We start from the raw sequence: 12,436 nt of genomic DNA, 5'->3' as shown, positions 1-12,436 counted from the left end.
TTGCTGCTGTTCTCCAAGTCTTCTGGCAGAGATCTTTACAAAGCCAATCTGTCCTTTGTTTTGGCCTGATACTCCGAGTCCCTGCAGGAGCTTGCTTTTCTTCTTTCATCCTTTTTTGGAGGTCCACAGGCACTCGGTTGTTGTTTGTTTTTAGAAGAATCCAAAGTGTCAATTGTGGAGCTTTCTGTGCCAGGCATAGAACAGAAGGAGGAATGGGCGTGTCCTGCCTGTAAAGGGCGAGGCCTGCTTTAGAAGGCGGGGCCTGGTCGTGGGGGCGGGGCCTGTCGTGGAGGGCGGGGCCTGGCCCTGGAGGGCGGGCGCGCGGTGGCGCCCCACCCTCATTTTCCCTCATTTCCTCGCGCGCGCCGGAAGTGGCGGTGCTCCGCGGCGGCGCGCCGGGCCGGCCAGCGCAGGGCGCTGGCCAGGTGTGCAGTTCCCCTGGGGCGGCGGCGCTGAGCGGCGGGCGCGGTGAGTACCGCCCTCGCCTGCCGCGCCTCTGGGCGGCGGCCGGTCCCTTCGGACGAGCCCTCCGGGACGGGACGCAGCCGGGCGCGGCGCTTCCCTGACGCGCCCTCCCGAGTCTGGTCCGGTTTCAGGAGACGGCTGCTGCCAGAGACCGTTGGTTGGCGTGTCAGTTACGGGTTTTTGTTTTGTTTTTTAACCTACTCGCCGTCGTCTGTGCTGAGTGGCTAAACTTTTTACTGTGGGGTTAAAAGCGTCCTCTGGCAGCAGCCTTCCTGGGTCTGATAAAAATGACCTCCTTTAAAAGATGCTCTTGGAGTAGGAATCGGTGACCCCCGGAGCCTGGAAAAAACGGGGAATCGTCAGAATGACCAGATAGTTTGGAAAATTCCTGCATTTCTGAGCAAGTGGCTGTGTAATTTGTCAAACACCACGGCGGCGCTTGTGTTTGTGGTGATGGTACTGGCAGCATGACAGTTGGATTACAAATCTAAAGCTTTTCCCCTTAAGCTCTTGTTGAATCCTGGAAGTGTCTTTAGCCTTGCTTTTGAAACGTGTGTGTGCAGTGTCTTGACAGTACCTGTCGTTGAAGGCCCCTGGGCCTTTAAGTCCTTGTAGATTAATGCTGTCTTTTAAAGGTGTATTAAAATAACACCTTCGGGCCAGGCGGTGGTGGCACACCTTTAATCCCAGCACTCGGGAGGCAGAGGCAGGGTGATCTCTGTGAGTTCGAGGCCAGCCTGGTCTACAGAGTGAGATCCAGGATAGGCTCCAAAACTACACGGAGAAACTCTGTCTTGAAAAAACCAGATAGATAGATGATAGATAGATAGATAGGCCTTCAATTGGGGAAGTGACAAAAAGTGTTTTATGGCATAAAGTTCAGGAACATCTAGTATTATTATCTGCTACCACTTGTTTAAAATTATATGACTAAAAGAATGCAGAAAGGATTTAGGTTTCCAGTACATGTGGCTTAGAGGATTTGAAACTAAGCAATCAGCTTTAGTTTCAAATAATTTTTTCTTACTTCACTTCTTTTGTGGAGGTATAAAATACACATGAAGTCAGCAAATGCAAACCAATTAACTATATAGGTCAGTGACTCCTTACATGCTTATTACCTATTTCCTACTACACACACACACACACACACACACACACACACACACACACACACACGTACGTCAGATTGTAACTGTAAAACATTCCCATAGTGCTCTGCTTCTTCCAAGTCTGGTGTAACCCTGCTTCCCCCATCTGTATTCTGATGTCTCTCCGCAGCCATTAGTTTGGTCTCTTTATTAATGGAGTTAATATGTAGTATTCTCTGAATATTGCTTATGGAAGTCACCCTTTGTGGTTTTTGGTATGGTGACATTCATATCATGCTGTAGTTATTGATAGTTCTTTTGTAATGTTCCATTGTGTGGTGTGACTGTTCTTCTGTTCTGAGCATGTCTGCTTCCGGTTTTGTGTATTATTGTTTTAGATGTTAAGAATGATATAACATTCTTGTAAATGTCTTAGTGAGTGTGTGAATACATTTCTGCCAGATGTAGAATAACTGAGACATACAATGGGGAAAAATTACATCTTAACTAACATGGACTTGCTTTTAAAAATGTAACAGAATCTCTTAACTAATACAACAGTAAAGGTTTTAAAGGTATAGCAATTATACATTAAGGCATGGTGTCACACACCTTTAATCCCAGCACTCAGGAGGCAGAGGAAGGCATATCTCAGTGAGCTCCAGGCCAGCCAAGGATACACCCTGACATGCTGACCATCTTCTGGCACACTCATTACGTTTCATTATCTTTTACCCACAAGTCAGTTAGAGCAGGCCATGATATGACTGAACAGTTTGATAACAGTTAGGTAAGAACTGTATTACTCAAGTTAGTGGTTGTCAGGGGAAATGTGGTAGCTACCGAGGAAATGAAGCATTGAAAGATACAACTAAAAATGGGTTGGAGAATCATGAGATTTTAAGACAAAAAACATAACATAGTTACTTTCATGGCACACAGACTAGGTGTAGTGTAAAACTGAATTAAATTAATTATAAGGTTAGTTTCAGATGGGAATTTATTGCAGTAGTCTAGTTATTTCCATAACAGAACAAAAATCACTAAACATCTGTAGGAAGTCAGATCATATAATTTGGACAAATGTAAGAAGCAATTGAGTTGAAGACTTTTAAATATTAGTACCCTTAAGTTTGGAAAGGTGCTTTGCCAACTGAGTGCGCGCGCGCGCGCGCGCGCGCGCGCACACACACACACACACACACGGGGGGGGGGGGGGGGGGGAGGAAGGGAGGGAGAGAGACAGAGAGAGAGAGAGACACAGATCCTTTAGGGGACAGAATACTAGCAAACATAGATCAACCCTTCCCTCTCTAATTTCGGGGTTTTTTTTCCCTCGGGGTGAAGATGATCTGAATATCTGAAAGTAAGACCTTTCAAAGGGCTGGTGTGCCAGCAGCTCCTGATTGCTGCTCTCCAAGATATATAAGGATATTTCTCAAAGCAGAAGTGTATGAGTTTAAGAATGAATTGATACACCAAACTCTTAATATTGTTGAAGACACACTTAGATACTGCCTAGTAAAATTTATGAACTATGCAGATGAGTATATAATTTTATAAGCTTCTAAAAAAATGTTTTATTTATTTATAAAGAAATAGAAATCAGATTTCCAAACATTGTATGACAGTAGTGTTGTGTTCTAAAGAGGCTATGGTAACAGGGCATGGTCATGCATGTATGTAATCCCACCACATGGTAAATTGAAGATCATGAATTCAAGTCCAGTCTTGGCTACATTAGGAGATTTTTGTCCCAGAAAAGAAGTCAAACAAACAAACAAAAATGCCCATAGGATTATTTTGAAATTGGAACCTTATCTCTGAACAAAATCATTTCACCCACATTCAGTAGAATATACAAGATATACTGTATCAAAATGAAAATTTTAGGAAAAAATATGTATGGAATTCAAAGAAAACAGTGAAACATTTCTTAGCTCCAAGTTATAAATAAATTTACCTAAGAAATTTAAATGTAATACTAAGAATTTTTAAGTCTTTGTTTATTTGTTTTATTTTAGGTTTCTTTGGGTTTGTTTTTGCTTTTCAAGACAGGATTTCTTTGTGTAGTTCTGGCTGTCCTGGAACTTAAGACCAGGCTAGCCTCGAACTCATATCTACCTGCCTCTCCCTCCCAAGTGCTGAGATATAAAGATGTCCACCACCATGTCCAGCCTGAATTTTTAAGTCTTTAATAAACTGGAGAAAAATTTTAATGTGGCAGTTAGTCAGTCAGCTTGCCGTTACTGTGATAAAATACTTGAAATAAAAGGAAAGGGTTATTTTTTCTCCAAGTTTCAACTTGTGTTCACTTGGCCCTGTTGCTTTGGTTCCACGGCAGCAAACATGGTAGCAGAAATGTGACCTGTCTTGGGACCAAAAAGCTAAGGGAGTGAGGAAGGACCCAAACTTCAGTATCCCTCCCCCAAGAGCACACTCCCAGTCACCTACTCCCTTCTGCTGCTCCTTAATGGTGAGTAACAGTTCTGCTACTTCCCAGTGGCACCAGAGGCTGGAAGCCAAGGCTCTAAACACATGGAGTTGGGAAGGACATTCCAGAGCTAAGAGATAGCAACTGGGAAGTAGAAAGTAGTTAAAGGTATACTGGAAGCTTGTCCTGGGCAAGGGACATTGTAGGAACTGATTATATTCAAGGGAATGTAGGCAGCGGTTCCATTTCAAGGATTGGTGTGCTAGTGAAATGCTGTGTTCAAAGTCAGGTATATTAAAGCCAAGATACCAAGATGCTTAATAGTGGCCAAAATTTTGGAAGGATACACAAAAATTGGGAGGTTGGGTAGTAGAGAGACTTTTCACTGTATACCCTTAATTCATGTTTAACTTTTTTATTTTTCAAGACAGGACTTCTCTGTGTAACAGCCCTGGCTGTCCTGGAACGTACTCTGTAGACCAGGTTGGCTTTAAACTCAGATCCGCCTGCCTCTGCCTTCTGAATGCTGGGATTAAAGGAGTGCGCCACCATGCCCAGCTGTGTTTTACCTTTTTTATCCTATTCCTTTACTTTATGATATTTTATAAGCATAACACTTTCTTTTTTAAAACTGGATATGACCGAGCAGTGGTGGTACACACCTTTAATCCCAGCACTCAGGAGGCAGAGGTAGGCAGATCTCTCTGAGTTCCAGGACAGCCAGAGCTGTTACACAGAGAAACCCAGACGTGGTAATATACAACTGTAGTTCAGCTCTCTAGGAGGCTGAGGCAGGATGATCACTTGAGTTCACCAGTTCAAACCCATTGTGAACAACATACAGAGAGTGAGACATAGGGGAAACTGAGACATATAAAATCATTAAGTTTTAGAATAAGAGTTGCTATATCCCACTGGTTACCTGTACTAATATGACCTGTGGCCTGAGAGGGGTTTTTACTTTGTTTGTTTGTTTGTTTGTTTGTGTTTCGAGACAGGGTTTCTCTGTGTAGCTTTGTGCCTTTCCTGGAACTCGCTTTGGAGACCAGGCTGACCTCGAACTTACAGAGATCCGCCTGCCTCTGCCTCCCGAGTGCTGGGATTAAAGGCATGCACCACCAATGCCTGGTGGGTTTTTACATTTTTAAATACTATGGGAAAGTAACACATTATGACATGAAGATTATATAAAGTTCAGATTTCAGTGGCCCTTGAAACTCAACTCTTTATGTAATTTCTGTATTGTCTGTGGCTGCTACAAAGGCAGAATTGACTGGCTTTGACCTAAAATCCTTGCTTACCTCTGGTTTAGAAGCCAGATACAGAGATCTCTACATAAAGGCATTTTGTGTATGATAAAACTGACATTTCAAAGGGACTGTAAAAAGAGTAATGAAACTTGCTTATATGCTTGAGAAAGAAGGTGATAATTAATTTTGTATTAGGATTACTTCTGGTAGAGAAACTAAAACTGAAAAGTCATGTAGGAAAAACTTGATAGATTTGAATGTTAAAAATATTACATGCTAAAAAAAAATTACACAATGGAAACTAATACCTGACAGTTATTGAGTACATAATACTTGTTGGGTTTTGCTTGACTGTTATAGTAGTACCCCAAAGAAAGTTCTATAATTATCCCCACTTAGATGAGGAAACTAAAGCTTATAGAAATGGAGGAACTTGTAAAGTAGAGCAGATACTGGAATTTTGCCCTTCCAGCCACAAAGCAATTTATACAGACAAGAACTGAGAAAAATAATTTGTAATGTGTTAATGCCATTTTATAGGCATTATATGTGTTAGAAAGAAAGATCTGCTTCATTTAAATATTCTATTGCATAAATGTTTATAGTTTATTTAATCTTTCCTATTTTTTGTTTTTCAAAAAATTACTTTTATTTCATTTTTTAAAATTAAGTATATTATATTTTGCCTGCATGCATGTCTATGGACCATTGAGGCCAGGAAAGGGCATTGGATCCCCTGGAACTGGAGTTATAGATAGTTGTGAGCTGTTATATGGTTGCTGGGAATTGAACCCAGGTCCTCTGGAAGAGCAGCAACTACTCTTAACCACTGAGCCATCTCTCCAGCCCTAAATTGCTTTTTATTTTTATCCCACTGTTAAATAAACTTATCTTATACATGTAACATTATACACTAGTATTGATAATTGTGTAGTAAAAATAATCTTAAAAGTAGAATTACAAATTACTGAAAGAGTGTATGCATTTTAATTAAATCTGTTCCACCAAAACGGGGGTCATGTGCATGCACACATACATATTTAGTTTATCCTTAATTAAAGGAATGACAACATCTGAGAAGGAAAATTAGCTATCTAGGGACTAGAAAGATGGCTCAATGATTAAAACACATCCTACTCTTGCAGAGGACCTGAGTTTGGTTCCCAGCACCACATTGGGTAGTTCATAGCTACTTGGAACTCCAGTTCCAGGGAGTCTGGCATCCCTTACCTCAGGGGCAGCTACACACACACACACACACACACACACACACACACACACACACACAAACCAAAAAAAAAAAAAACCACCTTAAAAGTAATAAATTTTTAAAAATTGGCTATCCAGGAAAACTGGCTCATTTTATGAGCAGAGAGGTTACATTTTATGCCTAAGATTACATAACGCTGTAATCTCCTTCTTCCCAGACATAACAGTATTCTGATAGTAGTTATGTCTTCAGGTAATTCTGTGGCCTTTTGTTGCTGTGTGAAAAAGGGACTTTAAAAAAATAGCTGTGGTAGCTCGTGCATATAGAATTCAGCATTTGGGAGGCTGAGGCTGGAGGATTGCTCTGAGTTTGAGGCAAGCCTGGTCTACATAGTGAGTTTCAGGACAGTTGGGCTGTGTAGAGAGACTCTATCTTAAAAACAAACACACACACAAAAACCTCCTAAAATTGTGCTTAGTTTTTTAAAACTTACAGTAAGAAGCCAGTTACCAATGTAGTTAACATTGCCAGTGCTTTACATTGCTTTTTGTAGATCTGTTTTCCTTTTTGTAGCACAAGCGTGATGGTGATGAATTCTTTCAGCTTATTTTTATGTCTGAATAAAAATATTTTACCTTTGTTTTTCAAAGATTATCTTGATGAATCCTCAGTTGGTACAGTGGAGAACTGTAGTGAGCATTCTCAAAAGTTATTTTTGCTGGGCATAGAATTCTAGTTTGGCTTATTTTTTGAATATTTAAAAAGGTTTTAAACTTATTTTATTTTTTATATGTTGAGTGTATATGTATGCATGTAGGTATGTGCACCGTGCATATGTGATGTCCTCAGAGGTCAGAAGAGGGCATGGATCTCCTAGAATTGGAGTTATGGGTGATTTTGAGCCACAAAGTAGGTGCTGGGAACAGAACCTAGGTCCTCTGTAAGAGCAGCAAGTGCTCTTAATTGCTGAGCCATCTCCCCAGCTCTTCCTTTGAATATTTACAAAATCACTCCACTTTTTCTCACTTGTATTGTTTCCAAGAGTTCATTTTGTTTCATTAATTTTTTGAGATTTCATTTTTATTTTCATGTTTGAATGTTGTGTCTGCATATGTCTGTGCACCACATGTATGCAGTACCTGAAAAGAAAAGGTTTGGCTCAGGAAAATGGCAGTTTATAAATGTACAAGGGGAACCCCCATGTTAGAATGAAGTGTTTAATTTTAATTGTGCAAGCCAAGGGGGCCTTTTGATGGCTGGGCTTCAATACTTTGATAGCTGGACCTTGGTGGTCAGCCTCAGGAGGAAGGGGCTAAATGAGGGAACAGATCTTGGAGGCCAGCTTTAGGAATGTAATCTGATGGTTTTTCAGCAAAGCAAAGGGAATAGGGGAGAAGGGCAAGGCCTACCAGAGCCATGCTCAGGAGGGCTAGTGTCTCTTCAGTATCAGAGGAGGCCAGAAAGGGTGCCAGATCCTCTAGGGTGGGGAGTTCCAGATGGTTGTAAGCCTCCATGCAAGAGCTATGAACAGAACCTGGCTCCTCTAGAAGAGCAGGCAGCCAGTGCTCTTAACCATTGAGCCATCTCTCCAGCCCCACAAGACAGTCACTCCTGTTCTTGTTCCTTATATGTGATGCATTTTTTTATAGCCACTTTTAAGGGAGAATAATTTTTATGTGAGTATCAGATATTGTATGGTAGTATTGTGTTCCCTGAAATATTGTGCACCCTAATAAACTTATCTGGGATCAGAGACAGAACAGCCACAATATTAAACATGAGGATAGGCAGTGGTAGCACACGCCTTTAATCCTAGCATTCCAGAGGCAGAAATCCATCTGTTCAAGCTTGGTGACACTAGCCTTTAATCCCAGGGAGTGATGGTAGAAAACAGAAAGGTATATAAGGCATGAAGATCAGAAACTAGAAGCTTTTTGCTGGTTAAGCTTTTAGGCTTTTGAGCAGCAGTTCAGCTGAGATTTATTCTGGATGAGGACACAGAAGCTTCTAGTCTGAGGAAAACAGGATCAGCTGAGGAACTGTCGAGGTGAGATAGCTGTGGCTTGTTCTGCTTCTCTGATCTTCCAGCATTCACCCCAATAACTGGCCTCAGGTTTGATTTCATTAATAAGACTCGTAGAGATTCATGCTACAATATTGTAAATTCTATTTTATAGTATGCCAAATATTTTATATTCCTATATTCTTGAAAATTATGGTATCATAGGGAATTTAATTCTTTCAGGGTTTGCTTTTAATATTTGTTGGCAGGAGTTAGATGAATGTTTATAGTTAATTATTTCCCTCTACTGGGGCAAGACATTTTTATTAATTTTTTAAAATTATTTTTACATACCAATCACAGTTTCCCCTCCCTCCTTGCTTTCTGTTCCCTCCTCCTACCTCCTTTCTAGCCCTCTTTCCTCCCCCCCTTCAGAAAGTTAAGGCAGAACCAAGCTCCTCCCCCCTGCATCAAGGCTGGGCAAGGCATCCCACTATAGGGAATAGGCTCCAAAAAGCCAGCTTGTGCACCAGGGACAGATTCTGGTCCCACTGTTAGGGGCCCCACAAACAGACCTAGCTACACAGCTGTCACACACATGCAGAGGGCTTAGGTCAGTCCCATGCAGGCTCCCCAGCTGTTGTTGGTCTAGAGTCTGTGAGCTCCCACGAGCTTGGGTCAGCTGTCTCTGGGTTTCCCGTCATGATCTTGACCCCTCTTGCTTATATAATCCCTCCTCCCTCTCTTCAACTGGACTCCTGGAGGAGCTCTGCCCAGTGCTTGGCTGTGGATCTCTGCATCTGCTTCCATTAGTCACTGGATGTAGGTTCTATGATGACAATTAGGGTAGTCACCGATCTGATTACAGGAGAAGGCCAATTTAGGCACCCTCTCCGCTATTGCTAGGAGTCTTAGCTGGGGCATCCTTGTGGATTTCTGGGAGTTTCCTTGGCCCCAGGTTTCTCCCTAACCCCATAATGGCCCCCTCTATCAAGAGATCTCTTTCATTGTTCTCCCTCTCTGTACTTCCCCCAACCCGACCATCCCAATCCCTCATGTTCCAACCCCCAAACCCCTTCCTTCTCCCCCCCCCACAGTTTACCCAGGAGATCTCATCTGTTTCCCCTCCCCAGAGTAATCCCTTCATCCCTCTTAGGGTCCTCCTTATTACCTAGTTTCTCTAGGGCTGTGGATTGTTCTTTCCAGGTCTGTGAAGAATTTTGGTGGGGGATTGCATTGAATCTGTAGATTGTTTTTGCTAAGATTGCCGTTTTTATTATGTTAATCCTACCTATCCATGAGCATGGGAGATCTTTCCATTTTCTGATATCTTCTTCAATTTAGTTCTTCAAAGATTTAAGTTCTTGCCATACAGGTCTTTTGCTTGTTTGGTTAGAGTTACCCCAAGATATTTTATATTATTTGTGGCTATTTTAATGGGTGTTGTTGATCTGATTTCTTTCTCAGCCCATTTATCATTTGTATATAGGAGGGCTACTGATTTTTTATATTTTTTTATTTTTGGTTAATCTTGTATCACACCATGTGTAATCACACATTACTGAAGGTGTTTATCAGCTGTAAGAGTTCCCTGGTAAAATTTTGGGGGTCACTTACGTATATTATCATATCATCTGCAAAGAGTGAAAGTTTAACTTCTTCCTTTCTAATTTGTATCCCCTTGATCTCCTTTTGTTGTCTTATTGCTCTACCTAGAACTTCAAATACTATATTGAATAGATATGAGGAGTAGACAGCCTTCACTTGTCCCTGATTTTAGTGGAATTGCTTTGAGTTTCTCTCCATTTAATTTAATATTGGCTGTTGGCTTGCTGTATATTGCTTTTATTATGTTTAGGTATGTTCCTTGTATCCTGATCTCTCCAAGACCTTTATCATGAAGGGGTGTTGGATTTTGTCAAAGGCTTTTTCAGCATCTAATGAGACGATCATGTGGTTTTTTTTTTCCTTCAGTTTGTTTATATGGTGGATTACATTGACAGATTTTTGTATGTTGAACCACCCCTGCATGAAGCCTGGGATGAAGCCTACTTGATCATGGTGAATGATTTTTTTTTTTTTAATGTATTCTTGGATTCGGTTTGCTGGTATTTTACTGAGTACTTTTGCATCAATGTTCGTGAAGGAGATTGGTCTGTAATTCTCTTTGTTGCATCTTTGTGTGGTTTGGATATCAGGGTAACTGTAGCCTCATAAAAAGAGTTTGGCAATGTTCCTTCTGTTTCTTTTTGTGGAACAGTTTGAGGAGTATTGGTATTAGCTCTTCTTTGAAATTCTGCACTCAAACCATCTGGCCCTGGGATTTTTGGGGATTGGGAGACTTTAATGACTGCTTCTGTTCCATTAAGGGTTATAGGTCTATTTAAATTGTTTATCTAGTCTTGATTTAATTTTGGTGTGTGGTACCTATCCAGAAAATTGTTCATTTCTTCTAGATTTTTCAGTTTTGTGGAGTAGAGGTTTTTAAAGTATGACCTAATGATTCTCTGGATTTCCTCAGTGTCTGTTGTTTTGTCCCCCATTTCATTTCTGGTTTGTTAATTTGGATAGTCTCTCTCTGCCTTTTGGTTAGTTTGGATAAGGGTTTGTTTATCTTGTTGATTTAAAAAAAATTCTTGTTTCATTGATTCTTTGTATTGTTCTCTTTGTTTCTATTTTATTGATTTCAGCCCTCAATTTAATTATTTACTATTGTCTATATCTTCTGGGTGAGTTTGATTCTTTTTGTTCTAGAACTTTCAGGTATGCTGTTAAGTCGCTGGTGTGAGATTTCTCCAACTTCTTTATGTGGGCACTTAGTGCTGTGAACTTTCCTCTTAACACTGCTTTCATACTGTCCCATAAGTTTGGGTATGTAGTACATTCATTATCATTGAATTCTAGGAAGTCTTTAATTTCTTTCTTTATTTCTTCCTTGACTCAGTGGTGATTCAGTTGAGCATTGTTCAGTTTCCATGAATTTGTAGGCTTTCTGTAATTTGTGTTGTTGTTGTTGAATTCTAACTTTAAGCCATGGTGATCTGATAAGATACAGAGGGTTATTCCAATTTCTTTGGTATCTGTTGAGATTTACTTTGTGACCAAGTATATGGTCAATTTTGGAGAAAGTTTCATGAGGTGCTGAGAAGAAGGTATATTCTTTTGTATTTGGGTGAAATGTTCTATAGATGTCTGTTAAGTCCATTTAAGTCATAACATCTGTTAGTTCCCTTATTTCTCTGTTAAGTTTCTCTCTGGCAGACCTGTCCATTGGTGAGAGTGAGATGTTGAAGTCTTCCACTAGCAGTGTGTGGGATTTGATGTGTGATTTAAGCTTTAATAATATTTCTTTTACAAATATGGGTGCCCTTGTACTTAAGGCATAAATTTTCAGAATTGAGCCTTCATCTTGATGGATTTTTCCTTTGATGCATATGAAATGCCCTTCTCCATCTCTTTTGATTAATTTTATTTGAAGTCTATTTTGTTAGATATTAGGATAGCTATACCAGCTTGTTTCTTGGGTCCACCTGATTGGAAAATCTTTCCCCAACCCTTTACTCTGAGGTAATGTCTGTCTTTGAAGTTGTGTGTTTCTTGTATGCAGCAGAAGAATGGATCCTGTTTTCATATCCATTCTGTTAGTCTGTGTCTTTTTATAGGCAAATTGAGCCCATTGATATTGAGAGATATTAATGACCAATGATTGTTAATTCATGGGGGTTTTTGTTGTTGTTGTGTTGGTGGTGGTGGTGGTGGTGGTGGTGGTGGTGGTGGTGGTGGTGGTAGTGGGATTTGCTAGTGAGACATTATCTATTACCTATGTTTTTATGGGTACAACTAACATCCTTGCATTGGAGTTTTCCTTCCAGTAATTTCTGTAGGGCTGGATTTGTGGATAGGTATTGTTTAAATCTGGTTTTGTCATGGAATATGTTTTCTCTGTCTATGGTGATTGAAAGTTTTTCTGGGTATAGTAGTCTG

The 12,436-nt window shown here is 40.5% G+C and overlaps 1 protein-coding gene across 3 annotated transcripts in view; it reads left to right on the top strand.

Moving 5' to 3' along the window:
- The first annotated feature begins 371 nt into the window (after positions 1–371).
- The window catches only part of Csgalnact2 (chondroitin sulfate N-acetylgalactosaminyltransferase 2), a 40,072-nt gene continuing 28,007 nt past the window's right edge, over positions 372–12,436 (top strand). For 2 of the 3 annotated variants that reach the window (XM_036182373.1, XM_036182375.1), the window contains exon 1: positions 372–468. The gene's annotated coding sequence lies outside the window, so the exon portion shown is untranslated. Of the gene's footprint in view, positions 469–3,900; positions 4,033–12,436 lie in introns of all 3 variants that reach the window. The other variant, XM_036182374.1, reaches the window with a different exon arrangement.

This window comes from Onychomys torridus, chromosome 3, assembly GCF_903995425.1.
Source record: "Onychomys torridus chromosome 3, mOncTor1.1, whole genome shotgun sequence".
NCBI classification, from domain to species: Eukaryota; Metazoa; Chordata; class Mammalia; order Rodentia; family Cricetidae; genus Onychomys; species Onychomys torridus.
The sequence above is the reverse complement of the archived record's forward strand: the minus strand, read 5'-3'. Positions and strand labels throughout refer to the sequence as shown.